The following is a 17,170-nucleotide window of genomic DNA, read 5'->3' on the forward strand; positions in this document are numbered from 1 at the left end:
TCAAATCCAAGTCTCTGATTGGTCAAAGCTATTTCATGTTTAGGTAGTCGAAAGTTCAACTGATTGAACTTTCAGCGCACGTTCAGTGAATGCACTGCTTGTAAGTAGAGTCTAAAAAAAACGTTAAAATTTGCATTGTGACCCGCGGACGGGAGAGATTTGAATGCAGAAGCCCAAAATGCAGGTTTATGGGCGTTTACATAGACTCTGTGGAAAATTGCACTTGAACATGAGTCGATGCAGCCTGTCTGAATGCAGCTGAAGGTGGAACGCTAAAGTGACACTCTAGCAGCTGCAGTTTATGATGGGAAATAACGGCCTCACAAGTGGGGATCAAGGGAGGACTAGGTAGTGGTGAGGGCTCTGGCTGCCAGCAGCATGGCAGAGAGGAGCGGACTTAAAGCAAAAAAGAAATATCAAAAATAAAAATGTCACATTAAAGAGGAGAAGAAAATAAAAACAAATAATTAATGTCGCCTTTAACCATCTTAAGTGGTTTAATCTCAGCTCCTATTCTGATGATTCACAACGCTAAAAGAAGTCAGTGTTTGATTTTTAAGTCTACCTGAGCTAATTCTGAATCCACAAGAAATGTGAGTGCTTTAAAGTAAAAACAATTTCTTGTCAAAAACCTGCAGTCTGCAGCTGGAAGTTGAAGGTGTGATGTTGGAGGTTGTGGGTGGTTGAGACCCTCAGGTAGGATATGAGATGTAGAGGAGAAGGAAAAACTCTGGAAGGAGATGGATGAGGAGACCTTCAAGGTGTTATTGGAAGAGCTGCTAAATGAAGAAAATCCCAGAGCAGCAAAAGTGGCTGTTGTAGAGCAGGAAACAGCAAAGAACAGTAAAGATGAAACGAGGAAGCCAATGAAAAGGATGAAGAGTGGAAAGGCACTTGGTCCTGATGATATACTTGTGGAGGTATTGATGTGTCTAGGAGAGACGGCAGTGAAGTTTTTGACTGTTAAACAAGATCTTGGAGAGTGAGAGGATGTTTGAGAATTGGAGGAGAAATTTTCTGGTTCGAATTTTAAGAAGGAAGACGTGCAGCGTTTTGAAAAATACAGAGAAACGAAGCTGATGGGTCACAACAAAGTTATAGGAAAGAGTTTTGGAAGTTAGACTGTGGTTAGAAATGAACATTTGTGAATGCGATGGTTTGGAAGGACAGTGTGATGATGTTGGTAAAAGGATGCTGAGGTTGGAGATACCAGGAAAGATGTCTAGAGGAAGAAAAATTGAGGAGGTTGATGGATGTGGAGAAGGAGGACATAAGGATGGTTTGTGTGAGTGAGGAGGATGCAGATGGAGGCAGAGCTGCTGAAAAACAAGTTTCAAACCCTTAACTTTATTCATTTGTACTTAATGTTACTCATAATTGAACAAGGCCAATCAGCTTTCATATCATTCCATTGATTTTTATCTGACAGCTGAAATGCAGAGTTCACACATCATCTGTTGGTTAAAAGAGTCTCTGATCTGGAGCTGTAAAAGCCTCTAAAACACTTTCATCATTAGTGGCAGCGTATTCCCTCTCTCTGTGATCTGGATTAGATCATTGATGTCTTCCACTTGTTTACAAGTGTCTCTCTGGTGGTTTGTGGAGAACTGACAGCTAGTTCTTCGGGCTGAATCTGATTTTCCTAGAATCATTAGAGCCTGAGAGATCAGCTCGGCTTTAGCCTGGTGTGACCCAAGGAGCTTTAGGGGTTGCCACGGAAATGTTAAGTCGCCTGCGCTCATTAACACAGGAGAAGGCTGTCGGCGTTCAACCCTCAGACATCAAATTAAATGGTCAAAAACACAGAAGCAGCCTCCTAAGCTGATGAGAGGATGAGCAGGTGCTGATTTAACGCCCCCTTCACTTCCTAGATTACGCCGGTGCTCATTCAGGGCGACGTTATCGCTGCTTCTACCAGACATTTTATGTTCATTTTAACTTTTATTTTTTATTTTAGTCAAAATTGATCAGCCTTCAAACAACACATGCTTTTTGTACCAGAACAAGACTACATCCTATCTTCAGAAACAACTATTATAGCATCAAATTCATTTCGGCCATTTCAGTCAATTCTAAACATCTAAAAAAGTGACAAATATGGCTCAATGTCATTGTGGGGTACATACACATAAAAAAACACACACACATAAATTGAAAGGTCTGTGGAGCCAAAATGAAAAAGGATAAAAACAGTGTTTCGATGAATTTTAAAACATCTTAACTTTTAATATTTTCAGGCTGAGTTAAGTCAGGGGTCCAATTTGACCCAGTGATACTGCAGTACACGGCAGCTCTATAACACATTAACAATGTTAAAATGGTCGAGTCTTTGAAATGCAACTTTACTGAAACATTACATTTTCTATTTATTTGCTGATTATTAGGTCTAATTTCAAAGTCAGCCCAAAAAGACTCAGAAACTTGGAGCTTCTCTGTTGAAAAGGTTACAGGCTTTATTTGCCTTGTTTGAAAAAAATAAAGAAATCAAATATAAGAAAATGATTTAAAAGTGAATGTAAATTTATTGGTGAATGGATGGAACATTTTTCCTGTATAACTCCCAACAGGTGAGTTTTGTGTGTAAAAACAGAAATTAGAATTTTTTTTTTGTTCAAAATGTGGATAAAGTTGTTGATAAATTGTTTTAATCATCATTTAGTTTGATTTTTAATCTAAATATTTGAATATCTCAGTATAATTTTTAGAAATTGCAAATTATACTGAGTGTGATTGCCTTAGCACAGAACAATTTCGCCCCTTTCATTTATCCTTTTTGCCCCAGAAACAATTTTCCAGAAGTAATTGGTGGGAATCCTGCTTTTATTAGACGTGGCCCAGCTCTTGGCATGGTGGCACGGGTCATGCCAGGGCATCTCAGATTAGACACGGCAGCCTGGGCCGAGCCCACAGCAAAAGCTCAGAGAGTGGCAGGCTTTCAGGTCGGAGCACAGTTTGCCCACTGGTCACATGAGAGTTAATGAATACAGGGCAGCCGGCTGCACATACATGTACCATGCAGCTGCAGCACAAGCCGAACAGCTGGCAGGTGATGGAAACTCTCCGATGTCTGTCTCATAATTTAGCAGGAGGTCATGCTGTGGGTGAAAACACTTCTTTTTTATTTATTTATTTATTTATTTTACAGCGGAGCAGGGTTTTATGCTCATGAAGAATTTGAGTTGTAGTTACTAAGCAACCGTCAAGTAGTTCTTCACAGGCTAATCCGAGGCTGCACGATGAGACAGCAGCCCAGATCTGCAGCATCTTTTATGCTCCAACACCGTTTGAGTGTCTTATATAAAAAAAAAAGTGCTGTGGTGAGGAACAATCAGGGTAGAAAGGCCTAATTTACACATGTATGACTCTGCAGTTATTTTAATGGTTTTTTTTTCTTTTTTACAGAAATGAGCTGAATTCTCTTTTTCTGGACTAGAAACAGGATGAATCCGATTAAAGTGTCAGCCTCCAGACTTGAATATGTTTTTCCAAAAGCTGCAAAACCTATTCTTCATCTTCTAATTCCTGCAAAGGTGGAGACTGTACAATAACCTCAATTTTTTTATAGTTTTTTTAGAACTTTAGGGACTTCTCCATCTTTTGATTTGCATTTGTATTTCCGTATTAAGGAGTAGATTTGAGGCCATGGCTAAGCTGGAACAGGAGAAGAGCCAGCAGATGGTCAAGAAACTGTTCAGGGAGCCTCTGGGAGACAATAGTCCAATTTTTAAAACTTAGGGTTTATTCAAACTGGAAAAATCCTTTGTTCCGGATCGAGTGCTGAACCTTAGGTTTGGACTGTATTCAGACTGACATCAAGCGACCCATTGTGTAACAGACCAAAGCTTGTAAACAAAGCCATGTGACTAAAAATCTCTTCAGTCATTGGCCAGGAACTACGAGGGCGGGTTAAAACAACAAGAGAAAGATGGACGTCCTGCATTTTACAATCCTTTTCGGGACAGTTAACTTATTAACACCTTATACGTCAATGACCAGTTTGGGGAACAACACTTTTTACTTGTTACTTTGCTACGGCAGAGCCGTGCTGCAAGGCGGTTGCTAGCAAGCAGACGTGCCGTGTTTGCTTTGACTCAGAGGATGCTAGCAACTGCAGTGATGAGGAGACGTGAGGTTTGAAGGTACGCTAGGTGTTTACCACATATAGTTTGTTGGAAGCAGCAATGTGTCACGTTAAAAATTGTTTTAATGAGTCTGCATTCATCCGACCACATTTCAATGAGTTACAAAAATTGCTTACCTTCGACTCCAATGAAAATAATTCAATACAGCCCAATTTTTTCACGATACGGGCGTCATCGTCGTTATGCAGGAACCAGAAATTGTCAGTAAGCACTGATTGGTCCAAGTGGGTCTGAGTCATTCTTTCTATGGCAACTACTGTCATAGTCCACAGGTCTACAGCCTTGCCACTTGAAAGCGAGCCACACAAAATCTGTCAATCAAACATTGTGAGCGTTGGATGTGAGACCTTAATGTTTTATTGAGGAACGTCTAATGTGCTGAAACAGATAAGAGGAGGTATCAGACCTCCTCTGCGATTCACTGGATTGGAACCATTGGCCATAGAGAGCTGGACTGAGTGAGTGTGATATCTCCCACTAAAATGACTTCTGACTCCAACCAAATGAAATAAATTCAGTCAGCATTTTATTACGATACGGACGCCGCCATGTTGGAGCCACACATTGTTAATAAGCAGTGAATCTGTCAATCAAACACTTCAAACCTTCGCCATGTGACCACATTCTTTTATTGAGGCATCTGATTGAAAAGTTCACATCTTAAATGACTGACACTACAGAAAAAACATGAGAAATAATTAGGACGATCAAGAACAAGTTAAAAAGAAGTATCAGAGCAAGAATTGTTATTCTGACCAATAAAATGACAGTTACAGCTGTTTATTTCTCTATACAGGTCTATGGGATTTTGGCTTCTTGAAACTTCCTGTTTGGAACACCAGGGGGGAGGAGTCACCCAACCTATTTCTGATGTACAGTCAATGCTGTGCAAATGATGAGAGAGGGGTTGAATTTCAAAATAAGAGCCACATTCAGTGTTACAAATGCAGACAAAGATAGTCCAGAGTTTTAAAAAGCGTCTTTGAAAATGTGAAAAAAGGAAAATTACATTAAATAAATCAATTGTTAAATACAGTTTAAAATGCACATAAACTATCAGAATGTTTGAGATCTTGCTCAAAACAGAAACTTCACATTTTTTGTTTAGATGTTCCAGGTCTTCAGTTGCATAATACTTTTTGTTAGAGACTGAGTTTTGTTACAAACCCCGATTTGATTTGATTTTTCTTTTGGTTTTTCTTTCACATGTGATTCGGCTTTAGTTATTGTAAATGGGGTATACTTTTCTAGTTCTGATTACCTTTTTAGAAAGCCCAAAGCACTTTACAGTCACTGTCCCATTCAGGCATGTACACACCTTAACCCTTGTGCTATCTTAGATGACCCCACCCTTACATTGATGTGTTCTCCCTAGCATGACAAAGGTGGATAAAGGTGGAAAGATGTCATGTAATCCATGGACACCAGTGAAGATCACAAATCATTGAGGAAAAAAGGTTCATAGCACTGTCTAGTGGGTCCAGATGACCCAACTCCCAATGTTAAAGTGCCTAGGATAGCACAAGGGTTAAACTGGCACCAACCTCTATCCACCAAGAGCGATGTGGGGTTCAGTGTCTTGCCCAAGGGCAGTCCAACATTTGACAGGAAATTAACCTGTGATCATCCGATCAGAGGTTGACTAATCCACTTCTCCACCATTGTTGCTGGATATGCTGGAAGTCTTGCACAAACAAATACTGGACAGTATCCCAGATGTTAGTACCTGGTAGTACTGGGTAGACCCCATCTGGCATCTAACCAGGCCCAACTCTGCTTTTTTTGTACATTTCTAAAACAATATTTTTATTTATTTATATCAAGGAGTTGTTTTTTTTGTGTGTCCCTGATCTAAAGAACTGCTTCCCTGCAGTGATCTTCTGAGCCTTCTGGACTCTTTATCCTCCTGGAATATTTCATGTTCGTCTTGTGAAACCTTTTTATTGATTTGTTCCCCTGAAGGTGTGTGCACATATCTTTCTTGTTTCAGTCAAATCCATGCATGCTGTTATTTCCTAGTGGGTGACTCCAATGGATCGCACACACAAAAAAACGTAATCTGACATTTAGCTTTAAGAAAAATACAGAAACCTTTAGACTTTAAGAGCTTGAGTACAGCTTACATAATTTAGAAAAGAATTTCTTCTGTTTTCCTCTGACTCTGTTTACCTCACATGAACTGAAGATTGGTTTGGAGAACCAAAGGTTTTCCAGCCGAAAAGTCATCTGAAAACCATCTGATCACAAAAAAATGCCTAAAAGTTAATCAGTAAATAATTAGCCTGAATTAGATGTAATTATTCATCCGTTATTAATTATCTTACTTTTCAATTTAAAGGGCTAACCTTGAGACCTTTTTAATTAAATTACATCCACCGTTTTTGCAGTCAGAGCAAAAAAAAAATCTATTAAGTACTTTTGAAAAACAAACATGAGCTCTTGAATGTCTCCCTCCCATTTTCTTCTTAAACATCAAGAACAATTTGACAATTAAAAAAGGGGGGGGGGGGGTAACCCCACAAATAATCAAATACAATGGTTCAATGCTTTAACTTATTGTCATTAACAAAAGTGGAAATAGTTCTTGCATTTTTAGTTTTCGTGAATTTAATGGAGCTAAGATATAAGCAAATCTACTTATGAAACATATTAAAGGATTTTTAAAAATAAGAATAAACATTTTAGTAGTGCCAATGAAAGATTAAAAACTGAATCAAATAACCAACTGAGATTAATCCAAAAAGTATTTAGTGATTTCCTAATTTGTTCAACACCAACAGTCAAAAGTCAGCCAAAAAATGTATTTGAACTCATAAAATATGTGATCTGTTTTTTCTTTCTTAATATTTCAGAAAGCATTTGTTTTCCCGCCTGCATCACCTTCTGTCTTTTCAATACGGCTTTATGTCAGACCCAAGAGGTGAATCCGAGCATCTGACGTGCAGAGAAACCTCAAATTCTGTGGACAGGGATTTCTTTATAAACGTAAAATAAGAACTAAAACCTGATTATAACCCAACAATAAAGCATAAACAAGCAACGAGTGTACTCTCTGAATATCAAACCTTTTTTAACATTTAAAAATGTCTAAAGATGCAGGAACTTTTAGATCTTTTGGTAAGTTATTCGACAGGCGTGGACCTTGGTACTGAAAGGAGGCCTCACCCTGAGTCCTGGTTGTCATAGTGGGTAAAGATAAGAGAGCAGAACCTGAGGATCTGAGAGTTCTGGAGGGTTTGGAAGGACTGAAGAGATCTAGTAAATAACAAGGACTCAATCCATTAAGGCAAACTAGGAGAATCCTAAAATCCATCTTGAAGCAGAAAGCCAGTGCAGAGACATTAAGACAGGAGTGATTTGATATGAGAATACACCATTTACCATGATCTCCTGTCATAACTCATTAGGAAGCGGTTGGAGATCTTCAGGTTACATTGTCCCACTCCTGCACAAGTCACATGCTCAGGACTTTGCACAGAAAAAACGACTGTGCTAAGACACATATTTTGTCTTGGCCTATGTTACGCAACCATACTTAGACTACCAAGGGTCATTTTAGGACGCAGAGGTGTTTGTCTTTACTTTCCATACTGTAGACCTTTCTTCTTAGGTTATTGTTGTAGTTCCAAAGTTTCCTTTGTTCCATTGTTTTTGCCTGTCTTTTCTCCTGACAGCAGAATGTCACTTTCACTGAGACAAGTCATGCTAAAGATTTGCTTAATTACATTTTGAAAAATGTCTCATCAACACAGCTTCCCAATCTTTGGACAATCCATGTAATGACACTGACTTCACTCACAGATAACTATTACAATATACCGTAGTAAGTTGAACTCCATTGGAATGATCCGGTTAAACTTGCCCAACTTAAATCTCAGACTGTCTGGAGTTAGGTTTGAATAGCATATTGATAAATGGTGTTTACTTATGTAGCACTTTTCTACCTTCTTTGAAGGCCCAAAGCGCTTTACAGTCACCTTTCACCCCCCCACAAACACACACATTCACATACTGATGGCAGCTCCCCTGCCAAACACTGACGCCAACCTTAACCACCATAGGAAAGGTGTCCTGCCAAAGGTCACTTGGGAGGGCAAGGTGAAAAACCAAACCTGTGATCTTCTGATCAGAGGTCGTCCAAATTGTAAAAAGTAAAGAGTTGTGTTCAATACTGACATACTTAGACGGACCATTGTTGGGTTTCAGCTGTTTGTGAGAACCTTGTGATTGCATATCTCTTAGCCGATAGCAGATTGGCTCAAACTAACTAGGAGAAAAGTTCCTCTGAGCTTAAGTCTTCACTGGTTTCCTGAGATAGGTTGGCCTCGGCATCCCTCAGCCATGATAAGGCACACGCTTGGCTTCTTACTGGACCTCCAACCAGTAGATGGATTAAATTCAAAGCACATGAGGCACACACTTAACTGAGACTATGTTGGTCAGTGCATGTTGCCAAATTGTTGACAATATCTGGAGATTAGCTGCACAGGCTTAAAAGTTCTCATTGTCAGCAGCTGGGTCGGGAAATGCAACAACCAGAACCTCAGCACGCTGTTTTCTGTGTTCATGTTGATTCTTCCACAGATGGTCTCATTTGGCTTTTTTCTAGCTCAATACCAGTGACGTGCGGTGAGGTTAATGGCTGGTGAGGCACTGACGTCATCAGTCAGATTTAAAAACATATGAACCATACTGAGTAACTTATTCACCATTTAATTGACAACAGTTAAGTGTTTTGTTTAAAATATCATTTCAACATGTTTTTTTTCAGATACAAACTGCAGCATAGAAAAAAGCACAAACGTTATTATCGTCTTCCCTTTACTTGTAAATAAAGTCCATACCCCGCTCCTTCTGAAGAAAATGACTTGCCGCTTGCTATCACTAATTCTATTGTTTTTTAGCGTCATAATCTCAGGGCTCACCGGCGCCCCCTAACATGAGGCACGAGAATGTCTGGCCTCACCCAGCGGCTTTTTCGCCGGCGTTTAGCGCTCAGCATAAGAAACACGTCCTTCACATACAGTTATTTATAAAAACAAGCACTGTACATCACATACATCTGCTAAATTATGTAAACTCAGCTCATTTAGTACAAGTGATTGAACCGACACACAGAGACAGCAGTACCGTCTGACTGCATAGGTTTTGCGCAATCCAAGGTGAGGCTCAGCGGGCTGGTGCCTCATCGAACGTCACTTCTCAGTATCTGAACGGCAAATGCGGAAATTCAGCAATTTTGAAAAGAAAAAACACCCAAAAATGGTACATTTAAATGGAAAATGACTGCAAAGCACAAATTACTGATTAAATATAATAATTGAATTTATTTGTCTCTTTTCTTCCCATTATGACAGGTGAGGCACAGCCTCACCTGCCTCTCCTGACTGCACGTCACTGCTCAATACCATTCTGACAATTGTTACATTTTCGTTCAAAACTATCGTTTTAGTTTTTAGAGATCTCCAGAGTCATTAAAGGCCAAGTGTGTCTTGAGTATTATGGGACTTTCCCCACAAAACACAAGTCTTAAAAAAATATCTGAGACATCAAACTACCAAATGGAGGGGATTTCCAGCAGTTCAGGCCAGACTACAGAGAGATTACAACATTTTGCAAATAAACAAGAATTTGCTCAAATATATTATTAAGATATTAAATGATTTGGTTGGAAGGGACTTTACAGGACTCACCAAACAAGATTTGAGCTGGATAACAGGACAGGTTTGACCGTGCTAATGCTAGCATGTGTGGGAAGCTATTATTTGAGTAACTACAAATCTGAATCCTCGTATTATTGTCCAACAAAAGTCACGTCTGGGAAATTATAGTCAATGCACAGAGACCACCCAACTACAGCTAAGAAATCTGCTTCTGATTTTTTTAAGTGTTTTAAATCCTTTATATCTCCAATCAAAAAGACCCATATATATTTTAGTATATAACTTTTTGTCTGTGAGGGGTGAGGAGTACCCCTTCATTTATTTTTGTGAACAGACAGGAGATATTTTATCTTTTAACCAATCAACCCATTGACAACAAAAGTATCTTTTTTCCTCAATTTCTTTAAAAAGGTCATTACATGCCACAAACAAAGATAGATAGACCATCTGGAAATATGCTAACATATTTTGGGGAACAAAAGAACCTTAAAAATATGATCTTTCCTTAGATACAAACTGCACTAAAAGTCTAGTGGATACAGCTCAAAGTACCAAAAAGTCAATAAAAACAAGTCCCCTGCTGATGTAAATCATATTTTTGAGTTTTTCACATGTACATGTGGCATTTTTCTTATGAAGGAGAACAAATGTAATAAAAAACATTTTAATTTCCATTTCTGTGTATTTCTCCTTTTAAATTGCTGTCAATCAAACTGTCGCAAAGACGCTTGGTTTGATTGAATGAGTTGTTGTACTATCCTAACGGCCCATGAGCACATTGCTTTAGCTCCCTGATCTGGTCCACAAGCTCAGGTGACCTTTGCCCAACAGTAGCAAGGACGGGTACTGTTGGGTGATTTGGTTCAGACAGGTACCAAATAGTGCTGCGCCGCTGAAATCATGCTGCTGCTAGACTTTTGTGCCGCGGCCTGCCGCTAAAATCACACCACAGGACCTCAGATCATGTCTGTTCCATGGACTTAACATTGAAACTGGCCGCCTCTACCGCAAATCGCCTTCGGTGAGAATGAAGTTTAACCCTAACCCGTAATCCTAAACTTCTCTGGGTCTGTGAGGCCAAGAAAAACTTCACCACTGGTCGCACTTATTTGAAAAATTACGTGCGAATAGTCACTTTCTTCATCTATTTGCTGTGTAAGGTCATTCAACATGCGCTAGCATCAAATCAGTTCTGAGCCACACTCAGTGCTGTTTGCTGCTGCAATGTAGCATCAATTATCATGTCATTCAAAGCATTTGTCATGGACTTTTTTTCATGTGTAATTTTCTTAAACAGCAGGGTCAGGTACACATTCGTTTTGTCATTCCACACACTGTTCATGAAGAGTCGATTTGGAACCAAAAATAAGTCACTTTTCACCGTTTCTTTGTCCCTAAAGACAAACTTTTGAGATTAGAGACTGTCAGTCGGTGTCGTTTGTGCCCTCGCCATGAGTCAAGCTCTTCACTCATGCAAGATACAGCTGTTCTTCTAAGTAATAAATTCAAATTAAGATCAATTTGTCCACTGTTTTCTCACCTTTTAAGAGGTGTAGCCAAATTATCTTTTTAACAGTACTTAATACTGATGGTTACAGTAGAAACAATCAAGCTGTAGCATTAATTACAAGGCTTGTACTTCTTTGTAAATACCAAAATTGGGTTTGGCTTTAATTAACATGTGCGATCAACTGGAGTTTAGAGAATTAAAAAACTAAGAATTTCCTTGTCTAATCAATCGTTGTGTCTGCTGTATTAAGTTTGTCAGATTTTGGGTTAAAATAGCCGTCATAGATCCAACAATACAAATTTAGAAAGTGACTTAAACCACCGTTCTTTCCCATTCTTTATGTTTCTGATGCAGTAGCTTGTCTAGAAAATGTCTGCAGGCTGGAGTTCAACCCTGCTTTAACACAGATGAATATTTGAGTGAATGAGCAGTTTGACAAGTATGCCTACAGTTGAATCCAGTGCAAGTAATTCACACTTTTCACCGTGACTTGATAAACAATGTAAAATACAGAGTTTCCTATATCCTGTTCAACTTGTTTAACCCTCCCTGGAAACCTGTTATCTAATTCAAGCTTCATTTCAACCAGACAATGACAGTCTTTACTAACTTTTACAGACCCTTTGAAAAAAATTAGAATATATTGGAAAAGTGTATTCATTTCCATAATTATATTTCAAAATATGTCATAGAATACAGATTCAGGGCCCACTGTTTAATTGTTTTCAAGTATTTATTTATTTAAAAGACTGGGGTTCTAGTTAATGAAAACCATAAAAACAGGATTTCAAAATATTTGAAAACTGTGGATAATTCTCTATTTACTTCTTAGTTTATGCATAAAGCCAGAGCTTATGATCACAAAATGCAGTATTTTCAAAATGTAATCTCCATCTCCAATAGTCTGAACAGAGGTCAGGTCCTGTTGGAAGATAAAATCTGCATCTCCATCCAGATTTCCAGCAGAAAGGATCATGAAGTCCTCTAGAACATTCTGGTAGACTGTTGCAGTGATTTTGGATTGCAGAAAGCAGAGTTTACCAACACCAGCGCTGAACATTGCACCCAAATCATGACCGACTGGAGATTTCACTCTGAACCTCCAGCAGCTTGGGTTCTGCACCTCACCAACCGTCCTCCAAACATGGACCTTGATTCGTAAATTCAAATCACATTTTACTTCCATCAGAAAACAGGAGCTTAAACCACTGACCAACATTTTTTAAAACTGTTCTCCACCTCATTCCACTCTTACTGGAGTTCTGCAGGTTCTTATATCTTGTCCTGCTGCTGCATCTTTTCCTGCCACATTTTGTTCTTCCATTTGACTTTCCATTGATCTGCTTGGACACCTTTTCATGTCATGGCAACACCTCCGCCACCGTGTAATTGTATGTCCTGTTTATGGGTACAGACAGGCAAAGTTGACAACTTTACGCTGTTTTACATCATTCTACGTATATAACACAAGGTAACTTCACCAATTGTGATGTAAATTTTTACAATGTTTATCTTAATTCTGTCTGTTTGATTTCACTCGCTCTTCAAATATTCTAAGATGGAAGTTAATCGTTACTTTCTTATGAACGAGCTTCTCTTTCTTGTCTCATGCCAGGCCAGCGGCTGCATTGAAAGTTCTTCTGGGCTTCAAAATAAGACATCACTTCACAATCTCTTACCTTGCATGGGTTGTTAAAATATTGCCATTACTATGAAGCTAAAAATCACGATTAAAACTAAATGTAACCACTGATTTATAGTCATTGACTGTTTATAAAAACTGGACTGAGTGACTTCTCTCCCCGTCATGTTCCAAACAGGAAGTACTCGCTGGTTCCAGGCAACCAAAATTGCATAGAAATAAACAGCTAACTGTCATTCTATTTGTCTGAATAATTCTTGCTCTGATAACTTTTTTGTACCTAAAACCTTTGAACTCATTTTGTGAAAAGAAACTGCTGTGTTTTTGTCAGTAAATGAATGAATGAATCAATGATGACTCGATTGTAGTGGGACCAGTACAATCCATCAACTCTTTATGATTCACTGTTTATTTATTTCCTTTTACCGCGTGACTCATGGTTGTAGACTCGCTACACAGCAGTTACCGTTAAAGAATAAGGAAAAGAGTGAGGTTTTTCTGTGGAAGAGGGAAGAGGCTAAAACCAGAGTCACATCAGGTTCCAAGTCTCAGATGATTATGATAATAGATTTGATTTATCTGTGCTTTTCCAGACGCTCAAAGCGCTTACAATGTGTCCATTATTTCTTCACTCCTCATTCATTCTTGGTGATAGTAAGCTACTGATGTAGACACAGCTGGCTGCCCTGGGGCAGACTGACAGCATAGATACAGCATACCAACAAGCATGCCAACATAAACAGAAAAAAATGCCATAGGTAATCAATCTGTAAAAAGTAAGAGTTGTCTTATCTGTGGCTATATTTAAACGCTGATAATACCGTACCCTTGGGAAACAGTTTTTTCTATTTACATTAAAATTGTCAAATCGTTGAAAAAAAAAGTTTGAAGCAAACATGCAAAGTGACAAAATAAATAGGGGAAAGTAAATAATAAATTGACCACATCTTTGCTCCAGTCCTCACCTCCCCAGAGTAAAACAGAAGTCCGGATGTTTGGAGTCAACCAAATCACGTGATCAGTGTTGTGATTTATATTACGCTAAATTATAATTTCTTTAGCTGCAGGAGCCTGTATAAAATGCTTTGATTCAATCATTAGAGAACTTAACCTAAGAGCCCTAGACCTCCTTTTAATCAAAAGGTTAAAGTTTTACCAGCTGTCACACACCTAAGGTCTGTAGAATTTGCTCTGTGCATTTTTATCTACAGTGTAAAGACTGAGTCATACTGCGTCCTGAGCACAGGTCAACTCAATGTACTGAGAGCAAGACAGGTCGACTTTTAGGCCAGGATACGTCATACTTACTGGGGACAAGCAGATTAAAGATGGCTGTTGCTCAAGCATTGTGTGCATCAGCAACAACTGATTTCTTCTACACAATGTTACATGACCGGAGAAAATAAATAAATGAGTTGTGTTGTGGTTGTAGACACAATAAAACATTTTATCTCTTGCAGTGTCTGAACCCATTTTAACCATTTGACACTAAAGAGGTCGTCGGTTACCAAAATAGCACTTGTTATTTGACCTGCCACAAATCTTTGACCGTTCACGAAGTTCTGACAAATTAAATGGATTCTGACGTGGAAAAAAACAGCTTTGCACCATTGACTGTATATAAGAACTGGACTAATTGACTCCTTCCCCTTCGCGTTCCAAACAGGAAGTACCTGCTGGTTCCAAGAAGACTAAATTCCATAGACTTCCATAGAGAAATAATCAGCTATTGCTCAGTCATTCTATTGGTCAGAATAATCATTCTTGCTCTAATACCTTTTTTTATATTTACATTTTCTTAATAATCCTAATGTTTTTTTTTCATTATATTTTTCCTGTAGTGCCAGTTATTCAAGTTCTAAACTGACCAATCAGAGGCTTCCATAAAAGTATGTGGTCGCACATTGAATGCTCAAAACGTTTCATTGACAGATTCCCCTGAACCTGCTTTCAAGTAGTAGGGATGTGGCCTTTTAACAAGCTCCTTCCTGATTGGAAAGAGTGGTTGCCATGGAAACTTCGACCCAGACTGACTTGGCCCAATCATTGCTTATTGACGTTGTCTGTCTCCAACTTGAAGATGTCCATATTGTGAAAAAAGGCGACTGAATTGACTGCATTTGGTTAGAGCCAGTAGCAAGGCATTATCAGCTTTGTACTGTTATGCAACACTTTATGAATGTAACACTTCACGAACATAAAGAGTAGCAAAACGGTGCAAAGCCAATATGAAAAGGTGCTTTTCTCCATGTCGTTATCAGCTGATTAACATTGATCGTGATGGTCCACGAGTTATGGTTTGTTAAAACATGTATGTTAGTTTAATCAAAAAACCAGTTTGCATTCTGTTGCCTTGTTCTCAGTACTTCGATTGGAGATTGGTGTGGCACACAACAGCTTATCAGCTACACAAATCGAATATATCTTTGCGGCTCTGGAGAGGGCGCTGGTCGGCCATGGCCCGCAGGTTGAGAAGCACTGGTCTAAAGTAGGCCATAAACAGATATAGGGAGATATCACAACACCAATTTGAAATGCAAAACTATCCAAGGGTGTTTGCAGTGACACAGCAGGGAAAGGAGAAGTAACTGCTCTCCAGGCTGATCAGACTTAATTTATATCATGTTAAAATCTTCCTGGGGTTGCTAACCGGATTGCGTTAAGCCTGCAAGCAAGATAAACACGGTGCACAAGTTTAGTGTACAACTGTAAGCCTGTTTATGTCTGTGGAAATAGCTCAGACATTCCTCTCACTTCCATAGAAACCTAAGCTCAGGGTGGTAATAGGTGACTTTGTTGTGTTTTCTAAGCCATATCGAAGGGGACTGACCCAGTGACGTGGTTATTTTAGACGAGCAAATTTTTCTTAGTAAGCAATAAAGGCCAGTGAGAAAGCTCACTGAAAAAATCAAGTCAGCATCTTAAGTGGTATCTTCAGAGAGTGGAAAAATAAATTAAGTTTCTTTTTTGCTTTTAAGATTTGACATATGAGGGTTTAAAAATAACAGGATTCATTCAGATCAGCACCATTTCCTGGAGCTCTGGAAAGTCAAAACTCTGACATAGGTGTGTTGAAGCGGAGAAATGAGTTCAACCCAGTTCAAACCTTCATGTTTTGATGGTTCCTGTCTGAAATCCTGCCAATCTGTTGCAACACAAACCAGAAAACAACCCCAGGTATGCGTTCCTGTGTACTGGGTTTTCCGAAACGGTTGTTGCAAGATATTTGATTTATTCTCATGTAAAGGTTTGGTCATGTTGTATCACTTTCTAAATGATGCCTCTCTTTGGGGGGTTGTTATGATGTCAGACAACTGGTACATTTTGTGTCATTTGATATGTGTTAGGCAACGTTTGTCAACTGATTACTCAGTCATGTGAAACATCCTCATCCAGTCACTGCTTTGCCTTAGAAAATGCTCCAAGCCTGCATGAGTCATACTTACGAAAAAGGAAGAAAAAAAATGCCCTTTTTTCAGCATCACCTTTAAAACTGTCAACTAAAATCTGTGAATTTGTTTACAGCCTCTAAAAATGGGTTTAGGGTTAATTCTTTGGCTAAATATTCATTAAAGCTTTCAATTAGGGAGGCATTTGAGCAGGGTTTCCAAGAACTCTCTTCAGAGAAGTGAACTGGAAGTTTCTTAACGTGCCTTGTTCTCATATGTGACTATTATTGGAGTGGAAACGCATAGATTCAGGGTCACAACTGTTCAAAAACTAGTGTAATTATGTGGTAAATTTTTTTGTGCTACTGTCTGGCAAAGCCAGGGTACACCTGGACAGGTTGCCAGCCTGTCGCAGGGCCACATAATCACACACCCAAACACACTCACAACCTCACCTAGGGACAATTTAGAGTAATCAGTTAACCTATGAAAAATTTTTTGGACAGTGGGAGGAAACCGGAGTCCCCAGAGAAAACACACACATGCACAGGGAGAACATGCAAACTCCAAACAAGAAAGTTCTCAGCTGGGTTTTGAACCGGGGCACTAACCACTGCGCCACTGTGCAGCCCTCAATTTATCATGACTTATTATTAATTCATCGAAGTAATCTATTGTTAGTTGAACTTAATAATTACAGTGAAAAGCCTCATTTTGAGGCATTTTCATTCAAATTTGTGACACTGTGGCGCAAGATTAAAATACAACATAAAAGTGGCTTTTATGACATTTTTTTATTACGACATATTTCTAACCTTTACTTT

This window comes from Oryzias latipes, chromosome 24, assembly GCF_002234675.1.
Source record: "Oryzias latipes chromosome 24, ASM223467v1".
NCBI classification, from domain to species: Eukaryota; Metazoa; Chordata; class Actinopteri; order Beloniformes; family Adrianichthyidae; genus Oryzias; species Oryzias latipes.